General features: G+C 46.0%; 1 long non-coding RNA gene across 1 annotated transcript; it reads left to right on the top strand.

Annotated features, from left to right (window-relative positions):
* The first annotated feature begins 2275 nt into the window (after positions 1-2275).
* On the top strand, positions 2276-7738 carry LOC141059518 (uncharacterized). The gene is made up of 2 exons (XR_012222562.1): positions 2276-6320; positions 7577-7738. It is a non-coding gene; the product is annotated as an uncharacterized lncRNA (long non-coding RNA).
* The last annotated feature ends 17103 nt before the right edge of the window (positions 7739-24841 follow it).

Genomic DNA, 24841 nt, shown 5'->3' with positions numbered 1-24841 from the left:
AGATTTGTTACTAGAAGTTTGGCATTAATATTCACTTGAATGGCAGCAATGATCAAGCGAGGTGGGACCATAGGCTGTATGGTGTGCCCCAAGCTCTACTTTATGTAATGCTGTATGACTCAATTTAATTATTTCACAACCCTCAAACTTAGCCAGAATTTCCTAACTTGTCTGAGGCCAGTTTCAGACATCCATGAACCAGGCTCGTGTTGCAAAACTTGGTCCAACTGCCGGGTATTCTGACCTCAGCTAACTGATGAGACGAGAAATGGGCATGATGTGTATGGGCATTTCCCACAGTGGCAGGTGTCCGGGATATGAAGGGTTGGGCATGTTGGATTTCAATGTTCTTAAGGCTATGTGCACATGTTGTGGATTCTCCCTCGGATTTTTCCGCCCAAAAAACGCAGCTCTTGCCGCGGATTTGATGCGGTTTTTCAGTGCGGATTTGTATGCATTTTTGTAAGGTAAATAAAGATGTGTTATTTAACAAAAAAAAAAGATTTGTGATGTTATTTCTGTCCAACCTCCTCTTTTACATTTCTCCAACCCACACTACATTACACACATAGATAAATATATGGATATGTAGATAATAGAAAGATGGATGATAGATAAATATGGGATGGATAGATAATAGAAAGATAAATATGGGATAGATATATGGATAGATATATCTATCCATCCATAGATATATCTCCAGATATTTCCATAGATATATCTAAAGATATAGATAGATATATATATATATATATATATATATATATATATATATACTGTGTGTGTGTGTGTGTGTGTGTGTATATATATATGTGTGTGTGTGTATATATATATATGTGTGTGTGTGTGTGTGTGTATATATATATATATATATATATATATATATATATATATATATATATATATGTATGTGTGTGTATAATATATATATATAATAAAATAAAAAAATGGTGTGGGCTCCCACGCAATCTTCTGCGCCAGAGGGGGAAAGCCGACGACCGGGGGCCAGTATTTGTAGCCTGGGAAGGGGATAATACCCATGGCCCCTTCCCAGGCTATGAGTATCAGCCCACAGCTGTCTGCATAGCCTTTACTGGCTATTTAAAATAGGGGGACCCCCCAAAAAAATGACGCGAAGTCCCCCTATATCTTATAACCAAAAAGGCTACGCAGACAGCTGCTGGCTGATATTCATAGCCTAGGAAGGGGCCATGGATATTGCCCCCCCGGCTACAAATACCAGTCCGAAGAAGTGCCAATTCTGGCACTTAGCCCCTCTCTTCCCACTTCCGTGTAGCGGTGGGATATGGGGTAATATAAGGGGTTAATGTTACCTTGCTATTGGAAGGATTATCTGCGGTTTTGCCTGAGGTTTGGTCCTGCGGATTCACTATCTCCACAATGGTGGAGATAGGAACCCGCAGCGGTTTTCGCAGAAAGAATTGACATGCAATTCTTTCTGCGGATTCAAAACCGCAGCAAATCCGCGCGGATTTTTCCGCAGCGTCGGCACAGCGTTTTTTTTTTTTTTACCATTCATTTGAATGGTACTGTACACCGCAGCTAAAACTGCTGCGGGTCCGCAGCGGCCAAAACCGCTGCGGAAACACAGCGGAATCCGCAGCGTGTGCACACAGCCTAAAGGTTAGAACGCATAAATTGAAGTGCATATGCACATAATATCCAGCTGTATTCAAAAATGAGATATTTGGCAAAAAAATTGATCAATTCAATTGAGCCACCCCGCCGCGCCAAGGCAATCTCATGTGGGGGGTCCTACTCTACAGTTATAATAAATACTGTGCCATTACGGCCTCCTAAGAGCATGACCATATCAAGTGCTTTATTTAATTGTGCACCTGTGTCTGTGCCAATATCGCCCTTCATCTGTGTTTGCTGGTTGGGCAATGTGTGGAGGTCAATCCTGATATGTCTGTGTTCAGACATGGTTGGCCTTCATCTGCACTTGCTTCATCTGGCTTCATGGGAGTGATCCAGCAATGTTCAGGTACAGATTGCACTTGATGTGGTCATGCTCTTAGGAGGCCGTAATGGCACAGTATTTATTATAAATGTAGAGTAGGACCCCCCACATGAGATTGCCTTGGCGCGGCGGGGTGGCTCAATTGAATTGATCAATTTTTTTGCCAAACATCTCATTTTTGAATACAGCTTGATATTATTTGCATATGCACTTCAATTTATGCGTTCTAACCTTAAGCAGTGCTGGCTTCCCCCCTATTTTCTTTTTTTTTTTTTTTTTTTTTACATTCAACACATTAGCCGGATGATGGGACTACTACTGTCCCATCATTGGCTAATGTGTCAATCACTGTCAAGGTAGCAGGCATAGCCCGATGGGACTCGTCCCATTAGGCGATGCCTGCATACACATACTGTACATACATACACACATACAGCACCGCAGGCCCCCCCGCACACCCGCCGGACAGACCGATGGCCCCGACAGCCCGATGAGCCCTGGTAACCCCCTGGACAGACCCCCGGACAGCCCGCAAACCCTCGCACACACACACAGCCCGCACACATACATGCCCAGTCACTGCCCACACACCATACATGCACACATTCACCGCCCACACTCCGCCCTCCGGATCTGCAGCATTTCATCCGCAGCAAAGCCGCAGATCTTTTTGAGACCTGCGGTTTTGCTGCGGATCAATGCAAGTCAATGGGTGCAGAAACACTGCAGATCCGCATAAAGAAATGACATGCTGCAGAAATGAATCCGCAGCGGTTCCGCTTGGATTTCTCCGCAGCATGTGCACAGCGTTTTTCAAATTCCATTGACTTTAATGCAACTGTACAACGCAGCAGAATCTGCTGCGGACCCGCAGGGCCAAATCCGCCGCGGATCTGTGGTGGAATCTGCAACATGTGCACATAGCCTAATGCAGATTAGCTCCCTCCAGAAGTGTCCGCCTGTGGCTTATAAACCTCTCCTTCATTAGCAGTTGCATGTGCGGCCAAGCTGAATGGACATTTGATAGGAGAGATGGAAGGAACAGATGTCAGCCGGCTGAGTGCTTAACTATTAAAAGTGTTGCTAAGTCTAGTGTATATGCCTATTTGCTTTACTGCTGCTCTTATGCCCATGGTTCTATTGAGGGGCACAGCTGTTTCTCTCTTGGATAGGCTTGTAAAAAGTAACAAAAAATAAGTAGCTAAAGGTGTTTCGCGTGTTAGGCGAACGTGATAACCACTACACTACAGAAACCTTTCTATAACCTGTCATCTTGTATGTTAGTAAGGTGCAAGCCACCACTGTATTTTTCTACTAATTTATATTTTTCTGCCTCTTCAGATCACTTTCAAGTTAGTAGCCTGAGTGGTGAGAAGTGTAATCTAACTCGTATTTATGTCAAGCGTTCAGAGCCTTCAGTTGGATTGCTGGTTTGTACTGGTATGCCCAGCGGCGTAACTATAGTAGGTGCGAGGGTTACAATTGCACCCGGGCCCTGGATCCTAGGGAACCTCAAAAGTCTCTTTTGACTTGCAATAATTGGGGGCCCAATTAGAGCTTTTGCTTTGAGGCCCATGCTGTTTAAGTTGCGCCACTTGGTATGACATAGAACTGTAGTCACAAAACCAATATGTGAGATATTATTCAATTATAAACTGAATATTCAAGGGGTTGTCCACTACTCGCACAGCCCTTTCTTAATCACTAAATATCCACCCCTGTAAAATAACTGCCAATTCTAACCTCCAGTGCCACTCCAAAGACATCGATGCCTTTTCTTCCGGGGCTTGTGTGACGTTATGTCACATGAGCCCTGCAGCCAATCAATGGCTACTTCACTCACTTCTTTCGGATGAAAGTAACCTCTTAAGTGAGAGCTGCTTCTCTCTGACTTCTTCTGGATGTCAGTTACATCCGAAGGAAGCATTAGAGAAGCGGCTGCAGAGTTCATATAACATAGTGTCATGGAAGACCAGGTGCTGTAGATGGAACAGCAACAGTGCAGGAGATGAATATAGGCTGTCTTTATTTTGCATGGTGGGACATCGTGATAGGGAAGAGGTTGTCCGAAGGGCTCGGAAGGGAAGTACACCATTTTACTTTTTGAACGCAAAAATGGCTGGAATTGAGGCCAGACTGTTTGGAGAGCCCTTGTTGTGCCAAAAAAGTGGAAATCCCCAACAAGTGACCCCATTTTGAAAACTAGATCTCTTAAGGAATGTATCTAGCTGTGTGGTGAGCACCTTGAATCCCCCAGGTATTTCACATAAGTTTATAATGTAGAGCTGTAAAAATAATAAAATCACATTCTACCCACAAAAATGTACTTTTAACCCCAATTTTTTTTATTGTCACAAAGGTAATAGGAAAATATGGACCCCAAAATTTTTGGTAAATTTTCTACTGAGTAATCCAATGCCCCATATGTGGGAAAATACTATTATTGGGCTCACGGCAGCTCTCGGAAGGAAAGGAGAGTTTGACTTTTTGAACGCAAATGCGTCTGGAATCGACTGGACGACATGTTGCATTTGGAGAGCTCCTGATGTGCCTAAACAGTGTAAACCCTCAAAAAGTGACCCCATTTTGGAAACTAGACCTCTTAGGGAACTTATGTAAACGTGTCATGAACACCTTGAACCCCCAAGTGCTTCATAGAAGTTTATAACGTAGAGTTGTGAAAATACAAAATCACATTTTACCCACAAGAATGTACTTTTAGCCCCAGTTTTTAATTTTCACAAGGGCAGCAGGAGAAAATGAACCCAAAACTTTGTTGTGCAATTTTAGTCGCCAATGACCCAAATGTGGAAGAAAACTACTGTTTGGCGCACAGCAGGGCACGGAAAGAAAGGAGTGACGTTTTGGAACGTAGACTTTGATGGAATGGTTTGTAGGCGTCATGTCGCGTTTAGAGAGCCCCTGATATGCCTAAACAGTTTAAAAAAAACCCCACAAGTGACCCCATTTTGGAAACTACACGCCCCAAGGACTTTGTCCAGGGGTATAGTGAGCATTTTAACCCCACAGGTACTACATAGACTTTGAGAACATTAGGTCGTCATATTGAAAATTTCATTATTTCACGGAAATATTGGATGATCAGAGAAAATAGACCCCATAATTTGTTTTGCAATTTGTCTCAAATGCAACTATACCCCATGTGGTCAAAAACTTCTGCTTGGGCACATGGCAGGACTAGGAAACGAAGGAGCGCTATTTGCCTGGGATATATTGTGAATGCTATGTCACATACTCTATATGTGGTGGGAAAACTTCTGCTTGGGCACATGGCAGGACTAGGGAAAAACGCTATTTGCTTGGGATAGATTGGGAATGCTGTGTCACATTTGAAGAGCCCTTGACATGAAAACAGCAGAACCCCCCAAGTGACCACATTTTGGAAACTAGACCCCTCGAGGAATTCAACTAAGGGCATAGCGCGTTCTTTGAACCCATAGGTGCCTCGCTGAATTTTATAACATTGAGACGTGGAACTATGATATTTTAGTGATAAAAATTTAATTTTCATATTTGCTGCAAATTTGTCAGGTACACAAGGGTTAATAGCTGAATCTAGACCCCACACTTTTTTGGGCAATTTCTCCTGAACGTGGTGCTGTACCATAGGTGGTCAGAAATTACTGTTTGGCCACACGTCAGGGCTAAGATGGAAGGAGTGCTATTTGGCTTTTGGAGCATAGATTTTGCTAGAATAGTTTACGGGTTACATTTGCAGAGCTCCAAAGGTGCCAGAATAGCAGGAAATTCCCAATGTGTCACCATTGTAGAAACTGCACCTCTCAATGAATTCATCTGCGGCTGCAGTGACTATTTTAACATCCACACCAGTCTTTTTTTTTTTTTTTTTTTTTTTTTTCTGGAGCATTGCAAATCTGCCTGACTAGTACCCATACACTGTGTCCCCATTCAGTGTAGCATCCCCATACATTGTGCCCAGCTTGTTCTTCTGGTGATATGCACCCGTAAATTAAGTGCCTTCTCTACATTACAATAATGCCAAAAGTGGCCGCTTACTGTGATTTAGGCACAGTGGTGCTCAGAAGTGGGAGGACTGGGGAGTGAAGAATTTGCTTTTATTTGAAGGGGCAGGAACCATGTTGCCTTTCCAGTCTTTGATCTAGCAGTAACATGGAAACCCCCTATAGTTCCAGTGACAGATGACAGACCTTAGTGGGGGCTGGTCTTGTGCGGGATAAATTAGGGTTTTTATTGGTAACATTTTGTGTACATAGTATTTTTCTATCCCTTCTAGAACATTATGGGACACTGCCGGAACACGGACCAGTCCAAAATGACATCATCTTCCTCATAAGTGAGTGGTTCCATCCGGGGTTGTCTGAATCGCAGTTTTGGGGAATTTACATGGAAACCCAGACGTAAGCGCTCAGCGGAGAGCGCAGGATAAATGTGAGCCAAGCCTTAATCTGATTTTTGGGAGGTAGAATGAACAAATAGCAGTGCAAGAATAGTTTTTTTATTTTTGCGCGGTATAAGGGATGAGGTGGATTTATTTTTTAGGTCAGTGCGATAACAGCGATACCAGATTTATATATTATATTTTTTTTAGGTTTTGCTGCAATCGCACAGTAAAAATTCAGGTTTTTTTATTGTTTTTTTTTGTCGCCACATTCTGAGAGCTATAACTTTATTTTTTGGTGAGCAGAGCTGTATGAGCTCTTATTTTTTGTGGGACGAGTTGCAGATTTTTTTTTTTGGTAGTATTTGGTGGTACATATTATTTTTTTAATCGCTTTTTATACAGATTTTTTAGACACAGAATGAACAAAACCCAGCAATTCAGTTAGTTTTTATTTTGTGTTTTTTTTTTTACGCTGTTCACTGTGCAGTAAAAGTGATAAGACCGATTTGTTCGTAAGGTCGGTACGATTACAGCAATACCAGATTTATCTTGTTTTTTCATGCTTTTCTATTTTTACACGCTAAAATCAATATTTTAGCAAAATGAACTTGTTTTGCATCATATTCTGAGAGCTGCTACTCTCAGGTCTGATACTGCAGGGTGACACCTGCGGGAATCGCCGGCGCTACTCTTTTATTCCCCATCGTTTCAAAACTGCGATGAGGGGATAAATACCATTGCCGATCGCCGTTTTAATGCGCATCGGTGGTCGTTAAGGGGTTAACATGACATTTGAACTGATTGTTATATTTTCTTATGTATTTATTAGAGTTGGTGAGAATCAATTCTCATGACCTGGCCTCTTAGCCGCGACAGTAAGCTTAGGCTACTGGATGGGATCTGTGAGAATCGCGTCTTACCTGACAGCTCTTCTATTGATTAGCCATCCTGGTGCGACATCAGCATTGTGGCGTGTTACACATGTGACTTCCCGTCAGGGCTGTTAATTAAAAGAAGAGCTCCCGTGTTTGCATGGGTTTCCTCCTGTTAATCTGGTTTCCTCGCACATTCCAAAGACATACTGATAGGGAATCTAGATTGTGAGCCCCATCGGGGACAGTGATGATAATGTGTGCAAGCTGTAAACTGCTGCGTAATATGTTTGCGCAGTATAAAAATAAAGATTGTTACTATAATTATTATTACAGATGCCATCAGGTAAGAGGCAGTTCTCATGGATCCTATCCAGTGACCAGAGCTATCTGTTGTGGAAGAGGGACCTGTTGTACGAATCGATTTGTAGTTTTAGTTTTGGACATAAAACTAAATTATTGTAAATGGCTCAATAAACATGATTCACTGGGGCATAATTGTCAATACTGTCTAACTCTCTGCACAATTAAGGCCTCTAAAGACATTACCGTATTTTTCGGACAATAAGACCCACTAGACCATAAGATGCACCTAGGTTTTTGAGGAGGAAATTAGGAAAAAAAACTGAAGCAAAAAATGTAGTAATTTCTGTACTTAATATCCCCTATCCTGGTATGCATGGCCCCCTTATCCCTATCCTGGTATGCATGCCTCCTCATCCCTATCCTGGCAGGGATGAACGCCCTCATCCCTATCCTGGTATGCATGCCTCCTCATCCCTATCCTGGCAGGGATGATCGCCCTCATCCCTATCCTGGCAGGGATGATCGCCCTCATCCCTATCCTGGCAGGGATGATCGCCCTCATCCCTATCCTGGCAGGGATGATCGCCCTCATCCCTATCCTGGCAGGGATGATCGCCCTCATCCCTATCCTGGCAGGGATGATCGCCCTCATCCCTATCCTGGCAGGGATGATCGCCCTCATCCCTATCCTGGCAGGGATGATCGCCCTCATCCCTATCCTGGCAGGGATGATCGCCCTCATCCCTATCCTGGCAGGGATGATCGCCCTCATCCCGATCCTGGCAGGGATGATCGCCCTCATCCCGATCCTGGCAGGGATGATCGCCCTCATCCCGATCCTGGCAGGGATGATCGCCCTCATCCCGATCCTGGCAGGGATGATCGCCCTCATCCCGATCCTGGCAGGGATGATCGCCCTCATCCCGATCCTGGCAGGGATGATCGCCCTCATCCCGATCCTGGCAGGGATGATCGCCCTCATCCCGATCCTGGCAGGGATGATCGCCCTCATCCCGATCCTGGCAGGGATGATCGCCCTCATCCCGATCCTGGCAGGGATGATCGCCCTCATCCCGATCCTGGCAGGGATGATCGCCCTCATCCCGATCCTGGCAGGGATGATCGCCCCCATCCCGATCCTGGCAGGGATGATCGCCCCCATCCCGATCCTGGCAGGGATGATCGCCCCCATCCCGATCCTGGCAGGGATGATCGCCCCCATCCCGATCCTGGCAGGGATGATCGCCCCCATCCCGATCCTGGCAGGGATGATCGCCCCCATCCCGATCCTGGCAGGGATGATCGCCCCCATCCCGATCCTGGCAGGGATGATCGCCCTCATCCCGATCCTGGCAGGGATGATCGCCCTCATCCCGATCCTGGCAGGGATGATCGCCCTCATCCCGATCCTGGCAGGGATGATCGCCCTCATCCCGATCCTGGCAGGGATGATCGCCCTCATCCCGATCCTGGCAGGGATGATCGCCCTCATCCCGATCCTGGCAGGGATGATCGCCCTCATCCCGATCCTGGCAGGGATGATCGCCCTCTTCCCGATCCTGGCAGGGATGATCGCCCTCTTCCCGATCCTGGCAGGGATGATCGCCCTCTTCCCGATCCTGGCAGGGATGATCGCCCTCTTCCCCATCCATCATGTTTGTCACATGTGGTTAGGCATAAAATCTTTTTATGTTTAGATAAACCATGAACAAGGCCATCAAGGCCGAAACGTCATGTTTTTTGTAGTTGAACATATGAGAACAATCTAATAAACTCACTTTAAGCATGAAAAGTGCCTCAAGGTTTTTCCTCATATTATTGGATAATTTATCCTAGGAGGCACCCTATATTGGTCAGCAATCCCCTTTACCGTATTATTTTATGGTCCCATCATTATTATTTATTTATATAGCGCCATTAATTCCATGGTGCTGTACATGAGAAGGGGGGTTACATACAAAGTTATAGATATTGCTAACAGTAAACAAATTTACAATGACAGACTGGTGCAGAGGGGAAGGGACCCTGTCCTTGCGGACTTACATTCTGCTGTCCTGGTATGCATGGACCTATCCTTATGCTAGTATGCATAGCCCCAGCCTTATTCTGGTATGATTGGCCTCATCCTTATTGTGGTATGCATGGCCCCATCCCGGTCCTGGTATGCATGGCCCCATCCCGGTCCTGGTATGATTGGTCCCAACCTTATAATTGGCCCCCACCCCCATCCTGGTATGCATGGTCCCATCAGAAAAGACTAAAAAAAAACACCAAACCATTACACTTATCTTCCTCAGCTCCCTCGCAGCATTTTGTTCTGATGCAAGCAGCTGCTTAATGCTTGTAAACAGTGCATGGCAGAGACGTCATGCGCTGCCCATAAGCAGAGCACAGCTGCCGGAATGCTCTCTGGGACTGTTCATCGCAGAGATCAGTGAATATTAATTGCTCTTCAGTAGCGCGCAGTGTCAGCCACCAGTTTCCTGCTGCTGCCGATGGTCATGTGTGCTAATACTTAAGAGAAATGAATACAAGCATTAAACAGCTGCTGCGAGGGAGCTGAGGACGGTAAGTGTAATTTTTTTTTTAATCTTTTCTGATGGGGCCTTGCATACCAGTATGGGGGTGGGGGCCAATTATAAGGATGGTGCTATGGATACCAGGACCTGGATGGGGCCAATCATACCAGGATGCCAAAAAGAAATGAATATTCATTACCCTCCATGGACGTGGAATGCAGTGAATATTCTTTTCTCTTTCAGGAGTTGGCCGCAACCGCAGGCTCCAGCCTCTGAGTGACCCGCAGCTCCGCCGAAACCGTTTCCCCACCTCCCCACTACAGCCAGAGCTCATACATCTGGACTATAAGATGCACCCCCGGCCAAAAAGAACCACTGCCAGACACCTCTGCCAGCGGTTTATCTTGTGGAAAGCTAACAGGTCTGATCCTTCTTTTCCCTTACATAAACTGTTGTGGAAGGCTTTGTAGTCCCCCATACACATTAAACAACTAAAAGGGGAAATATCAAACTCCAGCATGACAGAACGTAAGGAACCACTGCCTCCTAAGATTGCTTTCCCCCCCTCCCCTTAGCACCAGCCTCTTTTTAGCTTCAGGGAGAAGGTAAGGAAATTAATCAGTGAGCAATAAATGAATCTAAAGCAGGGAAACAATTGCAGGAGGCAGTGATTTTTCCATCGTACATGACACCACGAGAGGGGATCTGCCCAACAAGGACCGGAAACCTTCAAGATAAAAGGGGTGGCTCATCTGCATCAGTTGGTTTCCTTTCCTCGATTGGGAACCCTCAAGATGAAACCTCTTGACGATTCTGGAAGAAAAGAGGATGCCTGGGTCGGGTGGTTACTGGCAGGCACCGGTCTGCTACACCCTTCAGGTACAGGTAGTTGCCTCGGGGGCCATGTATTTCCATGCCCCCCTGAGTGAGTGCATGGCCACAGCCCGTGAGGCAAATGCCCGGGTGAAGTTTAAGCCTCGGAGACCACATTCTGTGTACCCTCCCTGATGCCGACATACCCCATAGAAGTCCACGGAGACCACTTTTGTGCTCCCTCCCTGTTGTCGTGTGGTGGCCATGCAGCCCGTGAGGCACATCGGTGCCCGGGCAGAGGTAAAACTCCTCGGAGGGCCAGATTTATCTACCCTACCTGTTGAGTCCAGGATGCCGGTCACCATTTGGGCCATGAAAAAGCAGTACCTGCAGGAATCATTGGTGGCCAGCGGTGTGATCGCTCCCTCCAGGTAAAATCCAGTCTCGCAGGTATGGAGGAGGTGGCGGTGACCGGACGTCATGGTAGCCAGGTGTTATAGAGGTGCAGCGTTATCGCCCCCTCCGGGCAAGTCCAGGTATGCAGGGGCGGCGGTACCGGGTGTCAGAAGAACGCCGAGATTAGGCCAGGAGCCGGCGCGCACCGGAAGTGACGCGCCTGATAGTGGCAGTACTCGCACACATATACCGGAAGCCGCGTGTTATAACTTTATATACTCTGTGTAATGGAGGTCAGTGACGTGGATCAGAAAAGAGGCCTGAGCTCATAGGTTTTCAGTTCTGTAGTATTTATCAGAATCAAGCAGGTTTACAGATAAGACACAGCAGGGTAAAAGCAGATGAAGATAATAACGCAGTGAGCAAACGTACAGACCGTGGAGACGTATGAAGTCCAAGTTGCCAGATCTGGAGACCTGGAGAGCAGGCCAGGCCTGCTAGCAGGAAACAGTCCTTGAAGTGGAGGTGGGTGCAGAGCTGATCCGAAGAAACAAGTCTTTACAATGAGACCAAGATTCACAGGCAGGTGGGGTATCCCAAGGTAACGAAGAGACAAGCTAGGTAGCAGTCCTTCCAGCTTGATAACAAGTCCAAGAACAAGTATACTCAAGCAATGAGTAATCATACAGAGCATCCTTATATACAGAGCAGACAGGAACAAGAGAGATCAACACAGGAAATAAGATGGCCCCGTTGAGGCTCATGACTCCATCTTGGATGAGGGCAAAAATGAACTAAACTAAGGGCAAAGCAGAAACTGAGCGACAGACATAAGGCAAGGATTTCAGAGAAACGGATATGCAGGCCAAGTCCTTACATTACTCTCCCCTTAAAAGACGTCCTCTGGACGATCTTAAGTCCGGCTTATTGGGATATCTGCTGTGGAACAGTCTTGATTAAGTGAGGAGCATGGACGTTCTCCACTGGTTCCCAGGAATTCTCTTCAGCCGAATATCCTTGCCATTTTACCAAGTATCGAAGACGTCTCCTATGAACCCGTGAATCCAAGATCCTTTCCACGATGAATTCCTCTTGCCCGTCAACGAGAACTGGGTCAGGAGGAGCAGAGGTGCGTCCGGGAAAAGGGTTAGGCACTGCCGGCTTTAACAAAGAGACATGAAAGACGGGATGAATTTTCAATGAGTTAGGCAACTTGAGTCGACAGGCTACAGAATTCACTATACTGCTGATCTTATATGGGCTGACATATTTTTGCCCCAGTTTAGACGTTGAGATCCTGAGCTTCAAGTTCTTAGTTGAGAGCCAAACCATGTCTTCTACCTTGTACATTGGAGCTGGCTTACGGAATTTGTCTGCTGCCTTCTTGTATCTTTCCTGTGCTGAACCTAAAGTGTCTTTAAGAACTTCCAAATTGCGTTGCAAGGATGAAATGCGGTCAGCTACCGCAGGCACAGACATGTCTATTGGAAGTCGAGGAAGAATACTGGGGTGGTATCCCTTGTTGGCAAAGAACGGAGACAATTTAGTGGAAGCATTCTGAGAATTATTATATGTGAATTCAGCCAACGGAAGCAAACTCACCCAATCGTCCTGTAGGTGGCACACATAGCAACGCAGATATTGTTCCAAGGTCTGATTGGTCCGTTCAGTTTGGCCGTTAGACTGTGGATGAAAAGCAGATGACAATTTTACTTTGATGTCCAGAGCAGCACAGAAGCTTTGCCAAAACCGTGAGGTAAATTGTACCCCACGATCCGATATTACTTCATCCGGAGCTCCGTGCAAATGAAAAACATTTTGTACAACAAGATCTGCTGTTTGTTTAGCCGTTGGTACACCAGCACAGGGAATGAAATGAGCAGCTTTAGTCAGCCGGTCAACTACTACTAGAATTGTGTTTTTCCACTATGACAGAGGCAACTCAACAATAAAGGCCATTGAAATAGACCCCCAAGGACGAGATGGAACAGGCAGAGGTTGCAAGAGTCCTGTCGGTGAGGAGCGAGGAACTTTTGACCTGGCACATACCTCACATGACGACACATACTGAAGCACATCTTTCCGAAAGGTTGGCCACCAAAAAAAACTAGACAGAAATTCCTGAGTCTTCTGAACTCCCCTATGGCCGGCAAACTTTGAGTCATGCATTAGTTTTAAGACACTCAGTTTTACTGTTTCTGGGACATACAAACGCTGTCCTTGAAACCAAAGTCCATTCTTGAAAGTTAGATTTACCTGGGTGGGGGGTAGCCCCAAAAGCGAATCTGCAGCATAAGCCTCCCTAATCTCCGTTAAAAGATCTTGATTATGTAGGACACTTACAAAGTTCTTCTCAGATAGAATGGTCCTTGGAGGCGAAGCCGGAGTTGCTTCCTCTGAATGAATCCTGGACAGTGCATCAGCCTTTCCATTGCGAGAGCCCGGCCTATAGGAGATGACAAAATCAAACTGGTTAAGGAAAAGATTCCACCGAGCCTGTCTGGGTTTTAGACATCTTGCCGACCTCATAAATTCGAGATTCCGGTGATCCGTGAGTATAACAATCTGTTGGGATGCTCCTTGTAACAGATGTCTCCATTCTTTAAATGTGGTTATAATGGCTAACAGTTCTTTGTTGCCAACGTCGTAATTCCTTTCGGCAGGTGATAACTTTTGAGAGAGAAAGGCACACGGATGCAAGAGATCTTTCTCACCTGTCCTTTGCGAGAGTATGGCCCCTACCGCACAGTCCGAGGCGTCCACTTCCACTATGAAGGCCTTGTCTGGGTCAGGATGTACGAGAACGGGAGCTGTTGTAAATTTAGACTTTAATGTGGAAAATGCTGTTTGAGCTTGAGGTGACCAGACAAATGGTGTCGTCTTCCGGGTTAAATGAGTGATGGGTGCAACGACTGCTGAAAATTTTTTAATGAATCGTCTGTAGAAATTAGCGAATCCGATGAATCGCTGTACCTCCTTCACTGATTTGGGAGTTGGCCACTCCTGAATGGCTTGTGTCTTGCTTACATCCATGCTGAGACCCTGGGGAGTAATAACATATCCCAAAAATTGAATTTGTGTTTTGTGAAACTTGCATTTCTCCAGTTTAGTTTCTCCGTACTAAATTGTATGCTCCACGAAGATCTAATTTAGTGAAGATTTTGGCGTGTCGAACTCTCTCAAGTAACTCGGGAATTTCCCCTCCTTTCAGAAGGGCCGGAAATCCAGGAGACTGCACTATAAGGATCGAGACAAACAGCTCTGACAAGCGATCCAGAGGTGGGAGAGACTTCTACTTCGGCAAGCCCTCCAAAGACTCCAAAAAACCCTCCCTGTTGTGAGTTCATTTTCCCCTTCACCATTGAAGTCTGATGAACTCCCTCTTCTGGTGAAGGAAGGTAGTGAGGCTGATTACCAAGCACCTGAGCAGAATGATGATGACTGGGTGACTGTAATTGCTGACTGGATATAAGGCAGCCGACGCCCTTCTGCCTTGCGGGTGATTTCTCTGGGATTCTAGGAGACCAGTCTGATTCCTGCTCCTCAAAAGCTAAGTTTTCTGCTCTGCTTTTTGCATTTGTGTTTTGGTTTTGTTTTGCCTTGTTTTTCTGGATTTCTGCCATTCCCTGCTGGGGTGAGCTGAATTCCTTTTTGCTCTGTCTTCAGAAAATACCTGAGTACTGATAGTCTTTTTGAAGCCTAGCGTCTTCAGGGCTTTTTTCCCTATCAGTCTGTTGGCTCTTGTTTTGATAGGGTTTTTGGCGGATTGCAGACAGAAGCTTTTCTATCCTGTCCTATTTAGTTAGCTTGGGCTCCATCATTTGCTCAGCCTATCTTTCTATCTGTGCGAGTGTTTTTTCATCTTGCTTCACTGTCATTATATGTTGGGGGCTGCCTATTGCTTTGGGGTCTGCTCTGGGGCAGTTTAGATTTCCCTTTCTGTCTTTAGGCTATTTAGTTCTCCGGCTGTGATCGAGGGGTCTAGGGCACCGTAGGAACCCCCCACGGCTACTGCTAGTTGTTGATAGGTTCAGGGGTCTGCAATCCGATAGCTGCCAACTTCTCTGGTTTTCTGGACTTAGCTAGTATTTCTGTTTTTGCCTCCTACGGTGACTCATTCATAACAGAATCACCCGCCATACCGCAGATCCTAGGGTACTCAATAGCAGGAAAGAATTATATAAAAAAGGTGTGTATATTTTTTCCTCTATATATCTGAGGCCTGTAGGGGGAATTTTTTTTTCTCTCAATGGAGATAAAGCAATTGTCTGATCGTGTGGAGCAGCTCGCTGCGGAAGTGCGGGGAATTTCCACCTACCTTGCTCATTCACATGCTGCTGAACCAAAGATCCCTACTCCTGATGTGTTTTTTGGGGATCGGTCTAAATTTTTGAATTTCAAGAATAATTGTAGATTATTTTTTGCCTTGAAGCCTAACTCGTCAGGGACCTCCGTGCAGCAGGTTAAAATTGTCATCTCTTTGCTGCGTGGCGATCCCCAGGATTGGGCGTTTTCTTTGAAACCAGATGATCCTATTCTGACTAATGTGAACTCATTTTTTCAAGCCTTGGGGTTGTTGTATGACGAACCTAATGCTATTGATCAGGCTGAAAAGACCCTGTTGGCATTGAGCCAGGGTTGAGATTTTGCAGAATTGTACTGTCAAAAATTCCGAAAGTGGGCGGTCCTAACTACCTGGAATGATAATGCCTTGGCAGCTCTCTTTCGGAAGGGTTTGTTAGAAGCCGTAAAAGATACTATGGTGGGATTTCCTGTTCCCTCTGGTCTTGACGATTCTATGTCATTAGCCATTCAGGTTGATCGGCGTTTACGTGAACGCAGGACTGCACGAGAGGTGTTGCCACCTGTTGAACAAGTGTCTGAACCTATGCAATGTGATAGAGCTTTGTCCAGGGAGCAACGTCAGGAGTTCAGAAGGTGTAATAAGCTGTGTTTTTTTTTGTGGAGATGCCGCGCATATTATTTCTGTCTGTCCTAAACGAGAGAAACGTTTTGCACACACGTTTTCTGTGGGTGGTGTTCAACCTAAGTTTCTTCTGGCAATTACTCTGATCTGCTCCCTGTCCACATTTTCCGCCAAGGCTTTTGTGGATTCAGGAGCAGCCCTGAACCTAATGGACTTGGATTTTGCTAAACGTTGTGGATTTCCTATGACACCTCTGCGGACGCCTATCCCTTTGAGGGGGATTGATGCTACTCCTTTGGCGAAAAATAAACCTCAGTTTTGGACCCAGGTGGTAATGCGGGTCGTCCCAGACCATCAAGAAAATTGCAGATTTTTGGTGTTGCATAATTTGCATGATACCATTGTTCTGGGGTTTCCCTGGTTGCAAATTCATAATCCAGTTTTGGATTGGAAATCTGTCTCTGTGGTGAGTTGGGGTTGTCGGTGTGCCCTTAGTGAGGCTCCGTTTTTTTCCACCTCTCCTCAGTCGCATGATGTTCCTGACTATTTGGCGGACTTTTATGATGTATTTAGTGAGAATGAGTCTGCGTCTTTGCCTCCTCATAGGAGTTATGACTGTGCAATTGAACTGAGCCCGGGGTGTAAATTTCCCAAGGGTCGGCTCTTCAATTTATCTGTACCCGAGCACGAGGCTATGCGATCCTATATTAAGGAGGCGTTGGAGAAGGGTCATATTAGACCATCCTCTTCACCCTTAGGTGCCGGGTTTTTTTTCGTGGCCAAAAAGGATGGTTCATTAAGGCCTTGTATTGATTATCGTGCCCTCAACAAAATTACTATTAAATATCTGTATCCGTTACCCCTGATTTCGGATCTATTCTCCAGAGTTAAAGGTGCTTGCTGGTTTACCAAGCTTGACCTCAGGGGGGCGTATAATCTTATCCGCATTAAGCATGGGGATGAATGGAAGACGGTGTTTAATACTCCGGAGGGACATTTTGAGTACCTGGTGATGCCTTTTGGGCTCAATAATGCCCCTTCTGTCTTCCAGTGCTTCATGAACGACATTTTCCGAGACTTTGTGGATAAATTTTTGATTATCTATCTGGATGATATTTTGATCTTCTCCAAGGATTGGGATTCTCATGTGGAACATGTTCGGACTGTGTTCCGGATCTTGAGGGAGAATTCCCTGTATGTCAAAGGATCGAAATGCCTTTTTGGGGTACAGAGGATTTCTTTTTTGGGATTTATTTTGTCTCCGTCAACTATTGAAATGGACCCGGCCAAGGTACAGGCCATTTATGATTGGGTTCAGCCCACTTCTTTGAAGGCCCTCCAGAAGTTTTGGGGTTTTGCTAATTTTTATCGGAAATTTATAGCAAAATTTTCTAGTATTGCCAAGCCATTGACTGATCTGACTAAGAAGGGTGCTGATGTGTTGAATTGGTCTCCGGAGGCTGTTTCTTCCTTTCAGGAGCTGAAGCGAAGATTCACTTCTGCCCCGGTTTTGCGGCAACCTGATGTCTCACTCCCGTTCCAGGTAGAGGTGGACGCTTCTGAGATTGGTGCAGGAGATGTTTTGTCCCAAAAGGATCCTGTAACAACTAAAATGAATCCCTGTGCTTTCTTTTCCCGAAAGTTCTCTCCATCTGAACATAACTATGATGTGGGGAATCGGGAACTGTTAGCCATGAAATGGGCATTTGAGGAGTGGAGACATTGGTTGGAGGGAGCTAAACATCAAGTCGTGGTCCTCACTGACCACAAGAATTTGATTTACCTGGAGTCGGCCAAACGCTTGAACCCTAGACAGGCTAGGTGGGCCTTGTTTTTTACACGTTTTGATTTTGTGGTCTCTTTTCTTCCTAGCACTAAGAATGTCAAGGCTGACGCTCTCTCTAGGAGCTTCTTTGCTGATTCTCCTGTGGTGACCAAGCCTGCTACCATCTTAGGCAAAGGGGTAGTTCTTTCTGCCATCTCGCCCGATTTGAGACGTGCTCTGGAAGAGTTCCAGGAGGACAAACCTGAGCGTTGTCCCAGTGGAAAGTTGTATGTTCCTGACCAGTGGAAGAAGAGAGTGATGTCTGAAGTTCATTGCTCTGCATTGGCTGGTCATCCAGGTATTTTTGGTACTAGAGATCTGGTGAGTCGGTCTTTTTGGTGGCCCACCTTGTCTCGTGATGTCAGGAATTTTGTGCAGTCCTGTGGGACTTGCTCCCAGTCTAAACCTTGTTCTCGCTCTAGTGGGTTGTTGATGCCTTTGCTGGTCCCCAGGAGGCCATGGACCCATATTTCAATGGATTTCATCTCTGATATGCCTATCTCTCAGAGAATGACTGTTATTTGGGTGATTTGTAATAGGTTCTCTAAGATGGTTCATCTTGTACCACTCCCTAAGTTGCCATCTTCCTCTGAGTTGGTGCCCCTGTTTTTGCAACAGGTGGTTCGCCGGGATTCCTGAGAATATTGTATCTGACAGAGGAGTTCAGTTTGTGTCTAGATTTTGGAGGACTTTCTGTTCCAAGCTGGGAATTCAGTTGTCCTTCTCTGTTTTTCACCCTCAGACCAATGGGCAGACGGAGAGAACAAGCCAGACCTTGGAGTCGTATTTGAGATGTTTTATTTCCGCTGATCAGGATGATTGGGTTTCATTTTTGCCCTTGGCCGAATTTGCTTTAAATAATAGAGCTAGTTCTGCCACTTTGATGTCACCTTGTTTTTGTAACTTTGGGTTTCATCCTCGATTTTCTTCAGGGCAGGTGGAGCCTTCTGCCTGCCCAGGTGTTGACACTGTAGTGGAGAGAATGCACCAGATCTGGGACCAAGTGGTGGATAAGTTGTCTCTCTCCCAGGAAAAGGCCCAGCGGTTTTCCAACCGACATAGGACCATTGGTCCCCAGTTTAAGGTTGGTGATATGGTTTGGTTATCATCAAAAAATATCGCTATGAAGGTGGCTTCTCCTAAGTTTAAGCCTAGATTTATTTTACCTTACAAGATTTTGGAGATTATTAATCCGGTCTCTTTTCTTTTGGCTCTTCCTGTCACATTTAAAATCCATAATGTGTTTCATAAGTCCTTGTTGAAGAGGTTTGTTGAACCAGTTGTTCCTGGGGTGGCACCTCCGGACCCTGTATTGGTTGAAGGTAACATGGAATATGAGGTAGAGAAGATACTGGATTCCCGTCTGGCTAGACGGAGACGCCAGTATTTGGTTAAGTGGAAGGGTTATGGTCAGGAGGATAATTCCTGGGTCTCTACCTCTGATATTCATGCCAAAAGATTGGTGCGTGCCTTTCATCGGGCTCACCCTGATCGCCCTGGTGGCGTGGATGAGGGTTCGGTGACCCCTCCTCAAGGGGGAGGTACTGTTGTGAGTTCATTTTCCCCTTCACCATTGAGGTCTGATGAACTCCCTCTTCTGGTGAAGGAAGGTAGTGAGGCTGATTACCAAGCACCTGAGCAGAATGATGATGACTGGGTGACTGGAATTGCTGACTGAATATAAGGCAGCCGGCACCCTTCTGCCTTGCTGGTGATTTCTCTGTGGGATTCTAGGAGACCAGTCTGATTTCTGCTCTGCTTTTTGCATTTGTGTTTTGGTTTTGTTTTGCCTTGTTTTTCTGGATTTCTGCCATTCCCTGCTGGGGTGAGCTGAATTCCTTTTTGCTCTGTCTTCAGAAAATACCTGAGTACTGATAGTCTTTTTGAAGCCTAGCGTCTTCAGGGCTTTTTTCCCTATCAGTCTGTTGGCTCTTGTTTTGATAGGGTTTTTGGCGGATTGCAGACAGCAGCTTTTCTATCCTGTCCTATTTAATTAGCTTGGGCCCCATCATTTGCTCAGCCTATCTTTCTATCTGTGTGAGTGTTTTTTCATCTTGCTTCACCGTCATTACATGTTGGGGGCTGCCTATTGCTTTGGGGTCTGCTCTGGGGCAGTTTAGATTTCCCTTTCTGTCTTTAGGCTATTTAGTTCTCCGGCTGTAATCGAGGGGTCTAGGGCACCGTAGGAACCCCCCCACGGCTACTGCTAGTTGTTGTTGATAGGTTCAGGGGTCTGCAATCCGATAGCTGCCAACTTCTCTGGTTTTCAGGACTTAGCTAGTATTTCTGTTTTTGCCTCCTACGGTGACTCATTCATAACACCTCCCAGTGACAGGCCTTCTCAGGCACACTTCCTCCCAGCTTGGGAGTAGATCTCATCCAACACCTAGATCCAGCAAATTGTGGGATCAGGTCTGGAGTTAAGGTTCCACCACTGGCCTCCACGAGGATATATGCAGTCCTCTCAAGAAAGACAGTATGGAAGGAGAAGCAATCTCACTCCTAGACAAAAATGTCCTGGAAGAGATTCCGGTAGAAGGCTAGAGTTTTACTCCTCCCTCTATTTAAAAGAAAAAAAAAAAGGAAAAAAACACCCCAGACAATCCCTGGAGGACAATTATAAATCAGAAAAGACCTCAACAGGTGTCTGATAATCCCATCTTCCAAGATGAAGATGGTAAGGTCAGCAGTAGAACTCCTCCTTCCTCAGTATTACATAGCAGTCCTGGGCCTCAAGAACGCTTATCACCACATTCTTATCTGGCAATAAGCCCACAAATGTCTGAGTGGCAGTCCAGATGGGGCCTCAGTGGCGTCACTTTCAATACAGGGCTCTGCCCTTTGGAGAAGCGATAGCCCTCGAGTTTTCACAAAGATTAATTGCAGAAGACACCACGCACCTCAGAGAAAAAGATACTCTGGTGATACCATATCTGGACAACTTCTTGATAGTGGAAAGAAGTTTCCCTTAAGGTACTGTCACACTTAGCGATGCACCAGAGATCCCGACCAGCGATATGACGCGGTCAGGATCGCTGGTGCATCGCTAAATGGTCGCAAGTGAGCTGCCACACAGGCAGATCTCACCAGTGACATAGCAGGGGGTCGCTACTTACCTGTCAGACGAGGCGATCCTGACGTCTTCCCGCTCGTGTCCACGCGTTGCTCGTCGGCGCCACAGGAAGCTGACGACAAGAAACGGCCCAGGACATTCTCGCGCGATCAGCGATAGCCAGCGGGGGAGCCGGTCGGAGGTAAGTATCACACATAGAGATATCGCTAGCAATATTGCTATAACGTCACAAAACCAGTGACGTTATAGCGATATTGCTTAGTGTGACAGGCCCTTTATTGTCGAGAACAAGTCAGAATAGTGAAGGGAACACTACAGACGCTGGGGTGGCAGCTGAACCTCAAAAAATCCAAACTGGAACCGGCAATGATCCAGAATTTTCTGGTGGTTAACAGTGGACTCGATGGAGCAGGAATATCACCTCCCAAAGAAAAGAAAAATAGAAGCCAGCGCTGCTAAGGTTAGAACGCATAACATAAAGTGCATATGCACATAATATCGAACTGCATTCAAAATGAGATATTTGGCAAAAAAAATGATCAATTCAATTGAGCCACCCCGCCGCGCCAAGGCAATCTCATGTGGGGGGTCCTACTCTACGTTTTTAATAAACACTGTGCCATTACGGCCTCCTAGATACATTAAAAGCAAGACCACTTTAAGTGAAATCCGTACTTGAGCATTTTTGGATCGCTCCCATGATGCCAGAAAAATCAAGTGAGGCTGAAGGCCAACCAGGTCTGAATGCAGACATGTCAGGTTTAACTTCCACACATTGCCCGACCAGCAAGCATAGATGAAGGGCAATGCAGGTTCAGATACAGGTGCACAATTTAAAGCTTGGGGCAGGGCGGGGCTGCTGTGTGTGTGCACAGCAGCCTAGATCCATCACAGTGAACACAGAAAAAATGGCGAACATAACCCAGCGCGCACGGCAACAGTGGTGGTCAGCCACATACCAATATACAAAAAAAGAAAAAAAGAAGCCAGCGCTGCTAAGGTTAGAACGCATAACATAAAGTGCATATGCATATAATATCTAACTGCATTCAAAATGAGATATTTGGCAATCAGGTACGGATTGCACTTAAAGTGGTCTTGCTTTTAATGTATCTAGGAGGCCGTAATGGCACAGTGTTTATTAAAAACGTAGAGTAGGACCCCCCACATGAGATTGCCTTGGCGCGGCGGGGTGGCTCAATTGAATTGATCAATTTTTTTGCCAAATATCTCATTTTGAATGCAGTTAGATATTATGTGCATATGCACTTTATGTTATGCGTTCTAACCTTAGCAGCGCTGGCTTCTTTTTTCTTTTTTTGTATATTGGTATGTGGCTGACCACCACTGTTGCCGTGCGCGCTGGGTTATGTTCGCCATTTTTTCTGTGTTCACTGTGATGGATCTAGGCTGCTGTGCACACACACAGCAGCCCCGCCCTGCCCCAAGCTTTAAATTGTGCACCTGTATCTGAACCTGCATTGCCCTTCATCTATGCTTGCTGGTCGGGCAATGTGTGGAAGTTAAACCTGACATGTCTGCATTCAGACCTGGTTGGCCTTCATCCGCACTTGCTTTTTCTGGCATCATGGGAGCGATCCAGAAATGCTCAGGTACGGATTTCACTTAAAGTGGTCTTGCTTTTATTGTATCTAGGAGGCCGTAATGGCACAGTGTTTATTAAAAACGTAGAGTAGGACCCCCCACATGAGATTGCCTTGGCGCGGCGGGGTGGCTCAATTGAATTGATCAATTTTTTTGCCAAATATCTCATTTTGAATGCAGTTAGATATTATGTGCATATGCACTTTATGTTATGCGTTCTAACCTTAGCAGCGCTGGCTTCTTTTTTCTTTTTCTTTTTTTTTTTTTAAAAAAAAAAAGCCAGAAATGGCTCTGTGAAGGACCATGTTGGTGTTGGGATCCCTCACCTCCTGCATACCAGCAGTGAAATGGGCCCAGTTCCACACAAGGGAACTGCTAGGGTGTGTGCTGCAGAACAACCGGGAACTTCAGGGACAGTTAGAGCAAGAAGCTCACCCTCCAGACTCTGTACTCCAGTCACTCAGGTAGTAGTTACAGATAGTCATCTCCGAGGAGAGTACCCTGCGCACACACACAACCTCCAAGGTGGTCACAACGGACACCAGTACTTGGGGGTGGGGAGCACTGCTAGACACATTATGGCTCCAGGATCCCTAGGCCCAGGAGGAAAGAAATCTATCCTCAAATGAATAAGAACGTCAAACAATCGAAAAAACGCTAAAGGAATTGTTACCATACTTAGAGGACACCATGTGAGAGTCCTATCAGACAACCAAACTGGTTGCCTATGTAAACCAACAGGGAGACACCCGTTCTCAGTCCTTGATGCAGATAGTCACCGGCCCTTTTAGGCTGAAGGTGACTGCTCTTGTCAATGGGCCTCCGCTAAGCAGCTTGAGGCCGGATCATGACTCTGGCAGAACACCAGTTCCTCTCATTATCGGCCCTGCATAACTGTGGTATAGACAACCTGAAGACACACTATCTGAGCAGGAACCACTTGAGGCAAGGAGAATGGTACCTAAAAGAATCCATTTTTCAACGGATAGTGCACATGTGGGGAAAACCCAGTATAGATCTCTCTGCCTCAAAAAAGCCAACAGGAAGGTTCAGAAATTCTGCTCCCTAAGTCCAGCAGACAGACCATTGGCAGTAGAAGCCTTCAGCATAGAGTGAACAGGTCTCCTGTATGCCTTCCCTCCAATATGCCGCATACCAGCGGTTCTGAGGAAGATCAGGGGGCCAGAGCTTCAGTCATCCTCAGAGATTCGGGCTGCATTTTGACAGCCTGGAATTTGAAACGTCACTACTAGAGAAAAACGAATTCTCCGCAGGGTTAATATCCACCTTACTCAGTAGCAGAAAACCAGTGACTACAAAAAATTTAAAGGAGGATATGCAAAAAAATTGTTATCTATCTCAGGCCCAATACGGGAAGGGAAAGTCCCGATAGTGGCAATACTGGAATATCTTCAGAAAGGTTTAGGATTGGGGTTAGCTGTCGGTACCCTCAAAGTACACATCTCAGCCCTGGCAGCCTAAAGGTACTGTCACACTAAGCGATATCGCTAGCAATATTGCTATAACTTGTGACGTTATAGCGATATTACTAGCGATATCGCGTTGTCTGATACTTACCTACGACCCGCTCCCCCATTGGTTATCGCTGATCGCGCAAGAACGTCCTGGACCGCTTCTCGTCAGCTTCCTGCTGGGCTTCCTGTGGAGAGACGAGCGTGGAGCCGGGTGGGGGACGTCAGGATCGTCTAGTGTGACAGGTAAGTAGCGACCCCAGTCCCCAGCGATGTCGCTGGTGAGATCTGCCTGTGTGGCAGCTCTCTAGCGACCACTTAGCGATGCACCAGCGATCCTGACCGTGTCATATCGCTGGTCGGGATCGCTGGTACATCGCTAAGTGTTACAGTACCTTTATTCAACTGCGACCTGACAAACAATAGGTGGGTGGCCAGGTTTATCCGGGCCTGTACTAGAGCTGACTCTGTCCTGTCCCCTACTCCTCGTCCTTGGATCTAAATTTAGTTCTGTCATCTCTGACAGAGTCCGTTTGAACCATTAAACATAACATTAGATAAATATTCTAACATTAAACAGCCTTATTAATGGCGCTCACATCGGCCTGTAGGTTGAGGTTTTACTCGCATTATCAACAGACCCTCCTTACACTCAGGCCATGGAC

The sequence above is a fragment of the Dendrobates tinctorius genome, unplaced genomic scaffold, assembly GCF_039654945.1.
Source record: "Dendrobates tinctorius isolate UK_male_01 unplaced genomic scaffold, ASM3965494v1 ptg000228l, whole genome shotgun sequence".
In the NCBI taxonomy this organism is placed as follows: domain Eukaryota; kingdom Metazoa; phylum Chordata; class Amphibia; order Anura; family Dendrobatidae; genus Dendrobates; species Dendrobates tinctorius.
Note: the sequence above shows the minus strand (reverse complement) of the source record. Positions and strands in the feature narration are given on the sequence as shown.